The sequence below is a fragment of the Gracilinanus agilis genome, chromosome 1, assembly GCF_016433145.1.
Source record: "Gracilinanus agilis isolate LMUSP501 chromosome 1, AgileGrace, whole genome shotgun sequence".
Lineage (NCBI taxonomy): Eukaryota > Metazoa > Chordata > Mammalia > Didelphimorphia > Didelphidae > Gracilinanus > Gracilinanus agilis.
The window spans coordinates 495808634-495821548 of NC_058130.1; positions in this window are offsets into that span (position 1 = coordinate 495808634).

Below are 12915 nucleotides of genomic sequence, written 5' to 3' on the forward strand. Positions count from 1 at the left end.
GATCCATAATAGGTTTTTTTGATATTGATATCCTGAATCATTTAATATCATAAAAGAGAGATCATCTAGTCCAACTTTCTCATTTTAAAGTTGACCTGAGACAGAGAGATTCTATGACTTTCCCACAAGGCCACACAACTAGAAACAAAGTCAGGATTTAAATCAAGAATCCTCTGATTTCAAATTCAGAACTGTACCCCTAGCTATTCTAGGACATCTCTTCTCTAGTTGAGGGATCTGGCTCTAACCTTAATCTTCTATAGAATCCTTGTCACTTGACTTTCTCTAGACTTCAGTTTCCTTACTTGTAAAATAGAGCACTGGATCTGGAGTCAGGAAGACCTGAGTTCAAATCCAACCTCAGATACTTATCTGTGAGTCTGAACAAATGACTTAACCTCTGCTTTCCTCAGTTTCTTGAATTATAAAATAAATATAGTAGTAATAGCATCTACCTTCTAGGACTTGTGAGAATTGAGATACTTTTTGTAAAGCACTTGGTACAGTGCCTGGCTTATAGCAGTCATTTAATAAATGCTTATTCTCTTTTTCTGCAGATGATCTGAATGGATCTCTTCCAACTTCTATGTATTCTATGATATAAACCACCTAGGAATAATCAATTCTATTTCTATGCAATATACATTGGTTGATATGCTAAGGTATTACTAGATTACATGACTTTAACTGCTTTATAATACTCAAATACCTAAGCAACTATTCATACTTAAAGGTTTAAGGAATAATTTTCTATCTGAAACCATACGCATTTGCAGTGCTTCAAGGACTGCATTCATTACAACATAGTGAATCCATTAAAGAAAAATTCCTAGTCGGCACATTTTCCTTCATACATCGACAATGGCAATGGTGAATAATAAATAATGGAAACCAGGCACTGTATCCAATAATAATAGTGATGATCAGGGGAATATTTGCTTCATTAACGGCAATCATCCACCCACAAAAATTTGGGGCTCGTATTTACCGTTCATATTTCTTAACTCTCCACCAGGCAGTATTGCTTTCTTTCCCAGAGTTTGTGGTATACGAGAGTATAGAGACACTATATCAACTATGTCTCTAGCCTGACATCCTATTAGTCATACAATGAATTCATCATATCAGCGCCTGTTCATTTAGACTTGGGCAAAAGATAACCAAGTTTTAAAAAACTAAATCCTTCAAGGCCGAGGTCAAGTCCCACCTGTTTCATATCTCTAATGACTCTAGTCACCTTTATTTCTCCCTCCTCTTACATTCTATAGCATTTGGAGTCTGTACCATCCCATTTAACAGTTGACCATATTTTACTATGTAATATTTTCATTTCTGTAAGTTTTGGCTTATCCAATAAGTCTATATAATGACTTTTAAGATGGAGGTCATTGCTATATTTAAATTGTGTATTCCCCATAGCTTCTGGCATGCAGTTAGCCCTTAATAAATCACTTTATTAACATGCTTTACTAGTAACACTATTCCACTGTTCAATGAAAATAATAAAGTTAAATCCACTATCTCCTGGCACCATTTTATTTACAATCTTAACTTTAGAACTGAATTCACCCTTTTGATTTGAATAAAGTCACTCAGACTGAAAACAAAAAAAATTCAGAAAAATGAGACAGATGAAATGTGATCCTTGCAATATAATAATGATGGGGGTTGGGGTGGAGGAGGAGAAAAGCTATGTGCTGGAAGGGGAGGGATATGTTGGGGTGATGTGAAGAGATCAAACTTGAAGAAGTAAACACATGGAAATTCCATCAAAGTTCTCAAGTTCTGGCTGGATATACCACTGCACTGGTCAACCAATACTCATGTTTTGCTGGCTGAAGTCCTGAAACATAAATCAGAAATCAGTATACTATATATGTACATATAACAGTATACAGAAATCAAATACTATATTCAAAGCACAGGTAGTTTCTTTAGACATGCTGATTTCTTTTTGGCTATCAACCCAGAATGAGGTCCAAAGTTTGGAAAACTGGTTCATCCTAAAATCTTTCTTCAGTCTTCTCTTAGGAAATAGCAAGATCCAATGGAAAGAACCCTGGAACTTAATTCAGAGGAAATGGGTCATATCCTACTTTTGAGACTGGGTGAATTCATATAAATCACTCAACTTTCTGTGCCTCAGTTTCTTCATCTGTAAAATGTGAGGACTAGATAGGCACATGGCCTTTCAAGTTCCTTTCAATTCTGTATCAATAATTTGATGAGCTCAGTCCTGGGTAGGAAAGATTGCATTATAATGAACTCTTCACTGATCCTTGTGAATTAGAAAGAAGTACACATTCCATTTTGGGCAGCTAGGTGGCAAAATAGGTAGAGTGCCAGAAATTCAGAAGTGCCAGAGAGTCAGAAAGACTCATCTTCCTGAGTTCAAATCTGGCCTTAGCACATACTAGCTATCTGACCCTAAGCAAGTCATTTAACCCTGTTTGCCTCAGTTTCCTCATCTGTAAAATGAGCTGGGGAAGGAAATGGCAAACCATTCCAGTATCTTTGACAAGAAAACCTCAGAAATGACTGGAAAATGAGTGAAAAGCATATTCTATTCAGTAGAGCTACAACGAGGGAAGGGTATTGATCCATTTACCTCAGGGTGCTCCCATGGCAGGTAGCACATCCTCTTCTTTCAAGAATGACATGCTTCTTCTTGTTTACTCTTTTGCCCATTCCACATTCCCTCCCTAAATCTTTGAAAGCATGTGGTGTAAAAAATATTTATAGCTGCGCTCTTTGTGGTGGCAAAAAATTGGAAAATGAGGGGATGCCCTTCAATTGGGGAATGGCTGAACAAATTGTGGTATCTGATGGTGATGGAATACTATTATGCTCAAAAGAATAATGAACAAGAGGAATTCCATGTGAACTGGAAAGACCTCCAGGAATTGATGCAGAGCAAAAGGAGCAAAACCAGGAGAACACTGTACACAGATATTGATAACATTATGGCATAATTGAACATAATGGACTTCTCTTCTAGTAGCAATGCAATGACCCAGGATGATCCAAAGGTACTTATGAGAAAAAATGCTGTCTACATGCAGAGAAAGAACTGTGGGAGTAGAAATGCAGAAGAAAAACATAGGATCAATCATGTGGTTCAATGGGGATGTGATTAGGGCTTTGATGCTAAAAGAGCACTCTATTGCAAATATGAATAACATGAAAATAGGTTTTGAACAATGATACATGTTTAACTCAGTGGAATTGCTTGTCAGCTCTGGGGGTGGGAGAGGAAAGAACAGGGGATGGGGCAGGCAGAATCATGAATCATGGAACCATGGAAAAATATTCTAAATTAAAAAAAGCTTTTTAAATATAAAAAAGGAAAGTATGTGGTATAGCTGCCCCTAACTCAGTGATAGACAACATTTTGAGCTTGGTGTGTCAAAATTTGCCCAAAAAATGAGCATAACTCGGGTGGTGTGTCACTTTGAGAAAAAAAACACAATTTTGCTATATTTATAGTTTAAATAACAAAAATGTATAATTGTAATATTTAACTGTATTTAATAAACCAAAATAGGTAAGTTAATATAGGTAGAATTGTCACCTATAGTGCACAGAGTGTACATACTACACTATAGCATATGTTTCATCCTTGGAATGTGGCCCCATACTTCTCTGTATGCTGACATGCATGTCATAGGTTTGCCATCACTGCCCTAACTCTACCTCTCATTACCATAGTGAATCTCCTTTCTCCTCTCATCCTCAAGGGCAGGAGGGCTTGCAAATTATCCTACTCCCTGGACTAACTGCATTTTTTGCCCTAATTATCTTCCCCCCCCCTACTACTTAGTTCAGCCACATCAACAAAATTTGCTACATAGTCAGTTAAGGCTAGTTTTAGTTTTATGATTCATATAGTCCTCAACCTTGAAGTGGGACATAGAAAAAATCTCAGTGTTTTCATATTTAATTAATTTGGGCATGGTAGAAGATGGCTCCTGGTACACTTAAAAAAGGAAAGATTTAGGTTTCTTCATAGTTCTTTTTTTTTCTCATATGAGCTAATTAAAGACCACTTACCCAAAGCATCAAAACAAGTCAAAGAATTCAATCTGTGATGTAAATAATGACCAAGACTTTTGAATTATGAGTTTTTCCTTGCTTGATATTGTAAGTAGGCAACAATTCACCAAGGATGCTTTGTGTATGCAAAGCTTATTCTAGGTTCTAAGATGAAGAGGGATAGTTTCCAGAAACAATATCTATAGCCATTGACAAGAACAATTTCATAGGTTTCGATCCTTATCATGTGAATGAAGGCAAGCTGCTTCATTGTTTTGCGTTTCCAGGTTCTTCATTTTGATATAACACAGAACAAAACATCTAAGCTCATCTGAGAACTATAGCTTTGTGTTTTATGGTTAGGCAGTAGTATACAGTTGTCCCTAATTTTCAAAGTCAGAAGTTAATACAAGGTTAGAATGACAAGCAAGCTCCCCTGACTAGGTCTAGTTACTCATTCCCACTACTCTGCAATGAGTTAGCAGGAGTGGGAGGGACCTGCCAAGGAAGTATAAATGCAAAATGGTATAGCACTGGCTTTTCCAGGCACTTGTGCTGTGATGTTCTTGAGTTTTCATTGAAAGATTGGAAATATCTCTATTGGAAATGTGAGTAGAACATCTTATGGACACTGTCCTAATTTGATAGATAACACACAAAAGCATACAGGAAATGAATGAGGGGACACCAGTGGGTAAGCAGGGGAATCTTGTTCCATAGACTTTTAACTAGGCAGAACATCAAATATATTATGGAGGGTGTTCCAAAATCCATTTTCTGTCCTGTATTAAGGCGGGCGTTTTGGGGAGTTTGATACTCCACCCTCTAGCCCTCCAGTCAGAAGGGAGAGAAGGTTGAAGGAGGTGGGATCAATCAAGGATTCAGTGAGCAGCATGGTTATGAGAATAGCAGTGATGAGCTTATCCTGGGAAGGAGCATCATGTTCCCTGGAGTTGAAACCAAGCAGAGATGCAGATATAACATGGAGTGAGTGAACTATAATGAATTCATTACTAATATTGCTTTTGGAAAGAATATGCCATTGTATTCCCCTTTGGCTCCACTTACTATTTCTGTATTTTTCCAAATCAAAACTCATTTCTTTGACCAACATACCCCAATATCTGTTATCTCCCTAACTAGAATACACGTTTTTGAGATCAAGAACTGTCTCACTTTTGTATTTGTTTCCTCAACATTTAACAGATAAATTTAGCATTTAGCACATTCCATCCATTCATACATACACATTAAACATAAATTTTTATTATTTTTTAAAAACCTTACCTTCTGTCTTAGAATCAATACTGGGTATTGGCTCCAAGGCGGGAGAGCAGTGAGGGATAGGCAAGAGGAGTTAAGTGGCTTAAGGGTCAGGTCACACAGCAAGGAAACGTCTAAGGTCAGATTTGAACCCAGGGTCTTCCATTTCTAGACCTGGATCTCAATTCTCTGAGCCACCTAGTTGTCACTTTAAATTATTATTAATATTTACTAGAAATAATGTCTTTAGTATTTATTCTAAAAAAATGCACATAGTGAATGCATACCTCATTTGCTAAAAGATTATTAGATGTATATGAAATAGACTAAAATAGATAGTGATTGAGTAGAAAGACTCCCAAGGAAGCTTTTAAAGTAAACTAGATGGGGGAATTTTGGGTGGTGACTATGGAAATGTATAAGAAGGGTCAAATCTAAGAAATATTATGGAAGAACTAGAAAGATTTTATGATATAGAGATAGAGAGCAACCTATTAAGATCTTCTCACGATGACCAAAAAATATTTTCAATGTTCCTCAACAACTTAGATGGCAGTGAACAATGGCTATTTATATATTTATATTTATATGGCTATTTATAGGCTATGATAATTATGCACAGCCATGTTCTTTTATTTGGAACATTGAGAGGGAAAGCTAGCTGAGATGTAACAGGACTGGGCTATGGACAATTAGGTGATGCAGTGAATAGAATGCCAGGCCTGCGTCGGAAAGACATGTCTTCCTGAGTTCCTGACCTTGGGAAAATCTCTTAGAGCTATTTGCTTCGGTTTTCTCATCTGTAAAATGAGCTGGGGAAGAAAAGGACAAATTAGTCCAGTATCTTGCCAAGAAAACCCCAAATGGAGTCATGAAGAGTTGGACATGACTGAAAATAACAACACCAACAATAAAAGCAAGGCTTGAAAGACGGATGGAATGAGAGCAGAAAAAGATGAGTTTAATCTTAGATTTGCTGAGGTAGACATGATTTTAGGACATTCAAATGAAGTCTGTGGACAACTGGAAGTACAATAGTGGATTTCATGAGAACTGTACCAGGAGATATGGGTGTCCTGCATCTGTAGTTGCCAGACTAAAGTTACAAATATGGATGAATTTTTTGAGGAGTTAAAGTCTATGGAATTCAAAGATATAACTATCATGAAATGATGGGGAAAACTGAGTTAATTGTCCAGATAAATTTAATTCTCTACTTTCCCCTCTCGTTTTTCTGAATGTCTTACGGGGAAGTAGATGAGTGAGAAATGAGTTTTGTTATGTTTGGTTTTGTGGCAAAAAGCATCAGAATCACAGTCTCAACTTTCCATTGCTTTTTTGTAGTCAGTGATGCAACCCAAATAATAAAAATGATACAAAGATTTAGAACACAGTGATGAGGGAGTGATGTTACTAATGAGTAAAAGTTTTTCCCAGTCATTTGAGGAAGGTAAAGAAGGAGTTCTGGCAAATGCTGATTTAGTTTATAGTTCCAAAAATTCAGCCCAGGCTCAATAATGAATCAAAAGAGCCAAAAAACTTGGGCAAAGAATCACAATGATGTTAGGGGTTGGCAAAACATAGAGTACAGATTGAGCATTTAGAAATATAAAATCTAGGCAAAAAGCACCATGTAGAAGAACTATTGAAAGTGACCAAAAGAAGTTGGAATATTTATCAGAAAGAGGAAACAGAGAGAGAAGTACAGAGACTAGTCTAGACAATTTACTTTTCCACCTTTCTTGCACATTATTCTCCTTTATATATTCTAATGTCTAGACAAACTGACCTTTGTACTGTTTCTCACACATTGCACTATCTCTTCTTCCTGTGTCCTTGCACTGGTTTCCTCATACACACCTGAAAGAAATTCTGTCCTCACCTCCACTTCTCAGAACTCCTACTTTTCTTCAAAGCTCAGCTCAAGTACCACTTTCTAAATGAATGATGAATTGATAAAGCATTGTTAAATGCTTACTATGTGCTTAGAATCATGCCAAGTACCAGAGATACAATATAAAAAAGCAAAAGAGTCTCTGCCTTCAAGGAACTTACATCCTAACAGGGAAAGACAAAACAAAAGTGAGATGGAATGTTTTTGAGATATGCTAACTTAACATAGTGTGAAAATATCCAGGAAGTGATGACAAGGTCTGGTTCCAGGAAAGATTAGACAAAAGTTCATCTGTGTTTAGAGGAAAGCTCAAGATAATCTCCTGGTAAGAAGGGCACTAGGAGGTTGAAGATGAATGAAGCCTTTCTAGAGCCCTCCTCCAAACTTTTGGTACCTTCCCTCAAAAGTGTTTTGTATCTTTTTTTTTAATTTAAAAAAAAAACAATTTCCATCTTAGAAGTAATACTAAGTATTGGTTCTAAAGCAGAAGAGTGATAAGGGATGAGCAAATGGGGTTAAATGACTTGCCTAGGGTCACCCAGCTAGGAAGTATCTGAGGTCATATTTGAACACCAGATCTCATGTCTCTAGTCCTGTCTTTCTCTCCTAACTGCTCCTATCTGCTCCTCATATCAATTTTATCTGGATAGAGTGCCAGGTATAAAATAAGGATAACTCATTTCCCTGAATTCAAATCCAGCTCCCAACACTTACTAGCTGTATGACTCTCAACAAGTCACTTAATCCTATTTGCCTAAGTAACTCATCTGCAAAATGAGCTGTAGAAAGAAATGGCAAATCACTCCAGGATCTTTGCCAAGACCAAACGGGATCACAAAGAGTTGGACACTACTGAAAATGACTGAAAAGCAATTATATACATGTAGTCTCTCCTGACTAGATTGTAAACTCCTAGAGAGCAGAAATTATTTTACTTTTGCTTTGGTAGGCACAGTGCCTAACATAGAATAAGTGCTTGATATCTGCTTAGTAACTAATTTTTTACTGAAGATTTTTAATTGCTTTGGAAATAGAATAGTAGATAAATGGGATGCTTTTGTCATGCTTTGCTGACAAGTCTTATCCAGATGTTGGCTAATGGTTTCACATGATGCCATGTAAGCAAATTTCAATGCTATTCCACCTAAGCCACTCATAATTACATTCTTTGTACAATTAAAGTATTTATTGTTAACTCTCCAGGCAATACTTTGCTGTAAACCTTGTAGTTTCAAAGGAACAGGCCCAATCTTTGATTTCCAAAGGTTTATGATTTAATTGGAAATGTTTTAACAGATAAAAAGTAAAATATTAGATATAGACAGGGACTATATATGTGGCACTTTGAGAAAAGAGGAATACTCTGGGCTAGGCTCACTGAACAATGTGTCACAGCAGAGGTCAGACTTAAATGGGGAGCTTATGGGAGTGTAGGATTTGTATTGATAGAGAGGGGAGGCAAAAACAGGACAGAGTGGAAATAGCATAAGGCAAAAGTACAGAGGTCAAATAACTGTAGCATATAGAGAATAAAGAGGATATCACTATTGAGCATATAGACTGTTTGGGGAAAAGGATTTTCCTGAATAGAATCTTACAACTTCCTGATAAAGTCCAAATTCTTCCCCTATGTTGGAATTCCTTCTAAAAATCAAGTCACAAAAATTAAGCACCTACTATATTCCAGAAGTGATGCTAAGCACTAGGGATACAAAAAAAGGTAAATGCAGTTACTGGCTTCAAGAAGCTTACAATTAAATCTAATGACAATAATACCATTTTCATAGAGCTTTAAGATTTTAAGAAATGACATATGCTTTTTAATTTGAACCTTACAACAATCCTGTGAGATATGGGCTATTTCATCCCCAATTTACATATGAAATAATTGAGGCATAAAGACGTGAATTCACTTGGCCAGGGTCACACAGCTAATAAGTATCTAAGTAGTCAGTTTTTACATTTCAAAAAATTGATTAATAAAATTTATCAACAAGTGTCCCAACCCTCTGCACCCTCCCCACATATAGGAAACAGAAATGTCCATACAAATTATGTCTTTCATATTTCCACCTTTAAGTTTACTCTCTGGAAGTAATGCTCATGATTTTATTCTTCCAGCATTAATTCTGTAGGTGGGTATGATGCTCTCTCTTGGTTCTATTCATTTTACTGTTTATTGTTTCTTACGGCACAGTAATTTTCCAACTCAATAATATACCATAATTTGCCCAGCCATTCCCCGACTGATGGGCATCCTCTCAATTTACAAAGCTTTGCCATCAGTCAGCTTTTACTCAAAGATAACCAGTGACAGGGAACTCCAAAGACATGCTTCACAGCTTAAATAGAATTCCTCATAAAATATGCCTATCTATAGCAATTCTAATTATGTTCTCCAGAAGCATAGAATTTCATTCTAATTCTGTTACCAGCTCTCCAAATATTTCAAGACAACTTTTATTTATTCCCCTAAATCTTGTTTTTTTTTTCAAGATCAATTATCCTGAGTTACTACCAACATTTTTGATGGCATTTTTTTCCAGATCCATCATTACATACTAGTTATTCTTCTCTAAGTTCACTCTAACTTATGATTTTTCATTTTTAATCTTGGTGCCCAGAATTACCTTTGTGACCTTATTACTTACAAGTTACTTAACTTACAAGTTTACAAGTTACTTAACTTCTCTGAGCCTCAATTTCCTTATCTGTAAAATTAGTAAATTAGATTAGCTCTAAATTTTATGATTGACTGATAGGAATAAGCCTTTAATTTCAATGGCATAGGAGATTCTAGAGTGAGGAAACTCCAATTATCAATGCAGCTCAGATTTTTGGTTTTAGAAAGTTGCCTAGATGTGAGTTTTGAGGAGATAAGTGACTTGCTTGTTCTCAAAGCCAGTGTATATAAGAGTAGGATTTGAATCCAAGTATTTCTGGCTTTAAGGCCAGATCTCTATCAAACAATGCTACTTCTCAAAATTCCATGAACTTTGCATAAATATCCTATTTTGATCTGAATCAAGTGAAGTGAAACTATCATTTCTCTTGCTCTGGATACTAAATTATAAGTACCAGTATAATTCATATTGATTTTTCAGTTAATTAAAATGTGATTGTTTCATATAATCAAGTATTAAGCTGTGCTCCTCACATCCTATAGTATGTCAGTTGATTTTTAATAATTTAAGAACAGGACTCTATATTCATTGCTTTTAAATGTCACCCAGCTAATTTTGATCCATTCTTCTAGCCTATAAAATCATTTAAAAATTTTATGATGTTAATTGAATGTATTAGTTATGTCTTCTGATTTTATTCAAGATAAAAGTATATCACTCAGAGATAAAGTTCTATAACATGCCATCATAGGCTGCCTTCCATGTTGATGTTGCAATTGATCCATCATTAATAGCCTTGAATTCATTTTTCAGTCTATATTCTCCCTCTGGTGTATAAAAGTATTACAAGACTGCTAAATAGATAGCTGTAATTCAGATACTTTATGGTTATTGCATTCCTATAATCTACCAGGAACTGTATTGAAAAATAAGAAGATGGAGTCAGTTGATAATAGGACTTGGGACTTTAAAATCCTGGCTGAGGAGACAGTTTGAATTTTATTTAACAAGCAGCAGGACATTTTTTCTTTTTTTTTCCTCATGGGAGAAGTGAGACAAAGACATATATGTTTTTAAAAATAGCCTGATTACATAAGAGATAACTAATGGAGTGCCCACATGCTCTGCTGTTATCTCAATAAGGTTAAGATAACTTCTTCAAGGGGTATTTTGAGTAAAGCTCCTATAATGAACATAGAGGCAGATATGGACAAGAGTTGGACAGGTATGGATGAGTTGTGATCTGTATCATTGGATGGAATATCACATAGGTTTAATTATTATCTTTTTGCTGATAACACATATATTGATATATCTAGTTCTAGTCTTTCTCCTTTTGCCAGGCCTGTATCACCAGCTGTATTTTGGACATTAAAATTGGATTTCAAATTAGATAATTCCAAAGCAAAATTCATTATCTTTCCTTCCGAGCGCACTCCTTTTCCTAACTTTCCTATTTCCATTGAGTGTTTCTTCTTTCTGTTGTCCCTATTTCTGTTGAGTGATTCTTCCAGTCACCCATCTGTATTTCCTCATGCCTACTCATTCTTCATATCCAATTAATTATCATCTCATGGTTAATATCTCAGCAACACTTTTTACATCTTCCTCCTTCTCTCCACTCCCCTAACAGCAAACTAGTTCAATCCCTCATTACTTCTCGGTTGGATTATTACATTAGTCTTCTAATTAATATTCCCACCTTCAGCATCTCCCCTCTACTATCTATTCTATGAATAGCTGTCAAATTGATGTTCCTTAAGCTCCATTTCACTATCTTGCACAAAAAACTCCAGTGGTTTCTTTTTTACATTTGGGATAAAATGTAAACTCTCCCATATGGCACTTAGACTTCACAATCTGCCTATGTTTCTATGCTGATTTGAAAAGACTCACCCTCTATATTCCATCCAATCTAGCCTGCTTGCCGTTCTTCACAAAGGACTTTCCATCTGCCATCTCTGGGTCTTCATACAGGCTGTCTCTCACTTCTGGAATTCACTGTTTTCTCATTCTCTCCTTTTAGGTCCCTAACTTCCTTTGTAAGAATAAAGAGAACCAGTAACTAATGTTATGATAGAAGGGAAGAGACAGAGAGAGTCAATGAAGGTGAGACTCTCTTCTAGCTCTCCCCTCCTGCTGAATATGTACTGCGGTAGACTTTGAGAGGGTGCCACCCCAAAACTGGGTGACCTGGATGGTCATGCCACCCCATGGGAGTTGGGGGTGAGGCCTCCCTTTAATATGAGATATGGGGACCCCAATCCAATTCTGAATGAGGGTGGGGATCACATAAGCCTCCCCCGAGGTCAGTCAACTTCACAGCAAATGGTCTGGCTTCAAGATGGAGCTGCCAGACCAAGCTGTGATTCTCCTCCTCCTCATCTCTCAGGCACTCTGGAAAGCTATCTGACTAATAAATGTCTTTTATTAATATCAATATAGGGATTGGGGAAAGGGGTGAAGGGCAGAGGGATTTTGGGGTACCCTCTTCTCTATTTCTATGGGGTCCATCACTCATGTGGGAACCTTTGGGGTTCCCACTCCTAAGTGTCTTCCACCCCTTCTCCTTCAGATTCTATTTCTATTTCTTTTCTATGATTGTAAGTTTGACCAGAAAGGGTCTCCCAAAAGGTTGGGTAATGGGGGAAGGAGCCAAAGAGATCTCTCCCAAAATGGAGCTCCAAAACTTAGCTTATTCAATGATTGATGTCTTTGGCCAGAGAATTGGGGTTTCAATGTCCAAAGAAAGATCCTCAGGAAACCCTCAGGACTGGATTCAAGCTGAGGATGTTCTCCTCCTCCTTCTCTCAGTCTTCCACAGGAAGTTCTCTCCTTCTCCTTCCTCCTCCCGAGAAACTCCCAGAATTCTCTCTGGTCCCAACTGTCAGTAACTGTCACCAATGGCCTTCTGGCTCTTTTTGTCCCATTCCCCCATACTTACACCTTCAAAACTCAATTCACATCCAACCTTCTATTTTAGGTTCTTCCTGATTTACTGAAATTTTAGTGCCCCAACAATCCAAGTAGGTTTTTTTTTCTCTTTTTTTTTTGCTTTCTGTATATTTTGTATTAGGTTCATTGTAAACACCTATCCCCAAA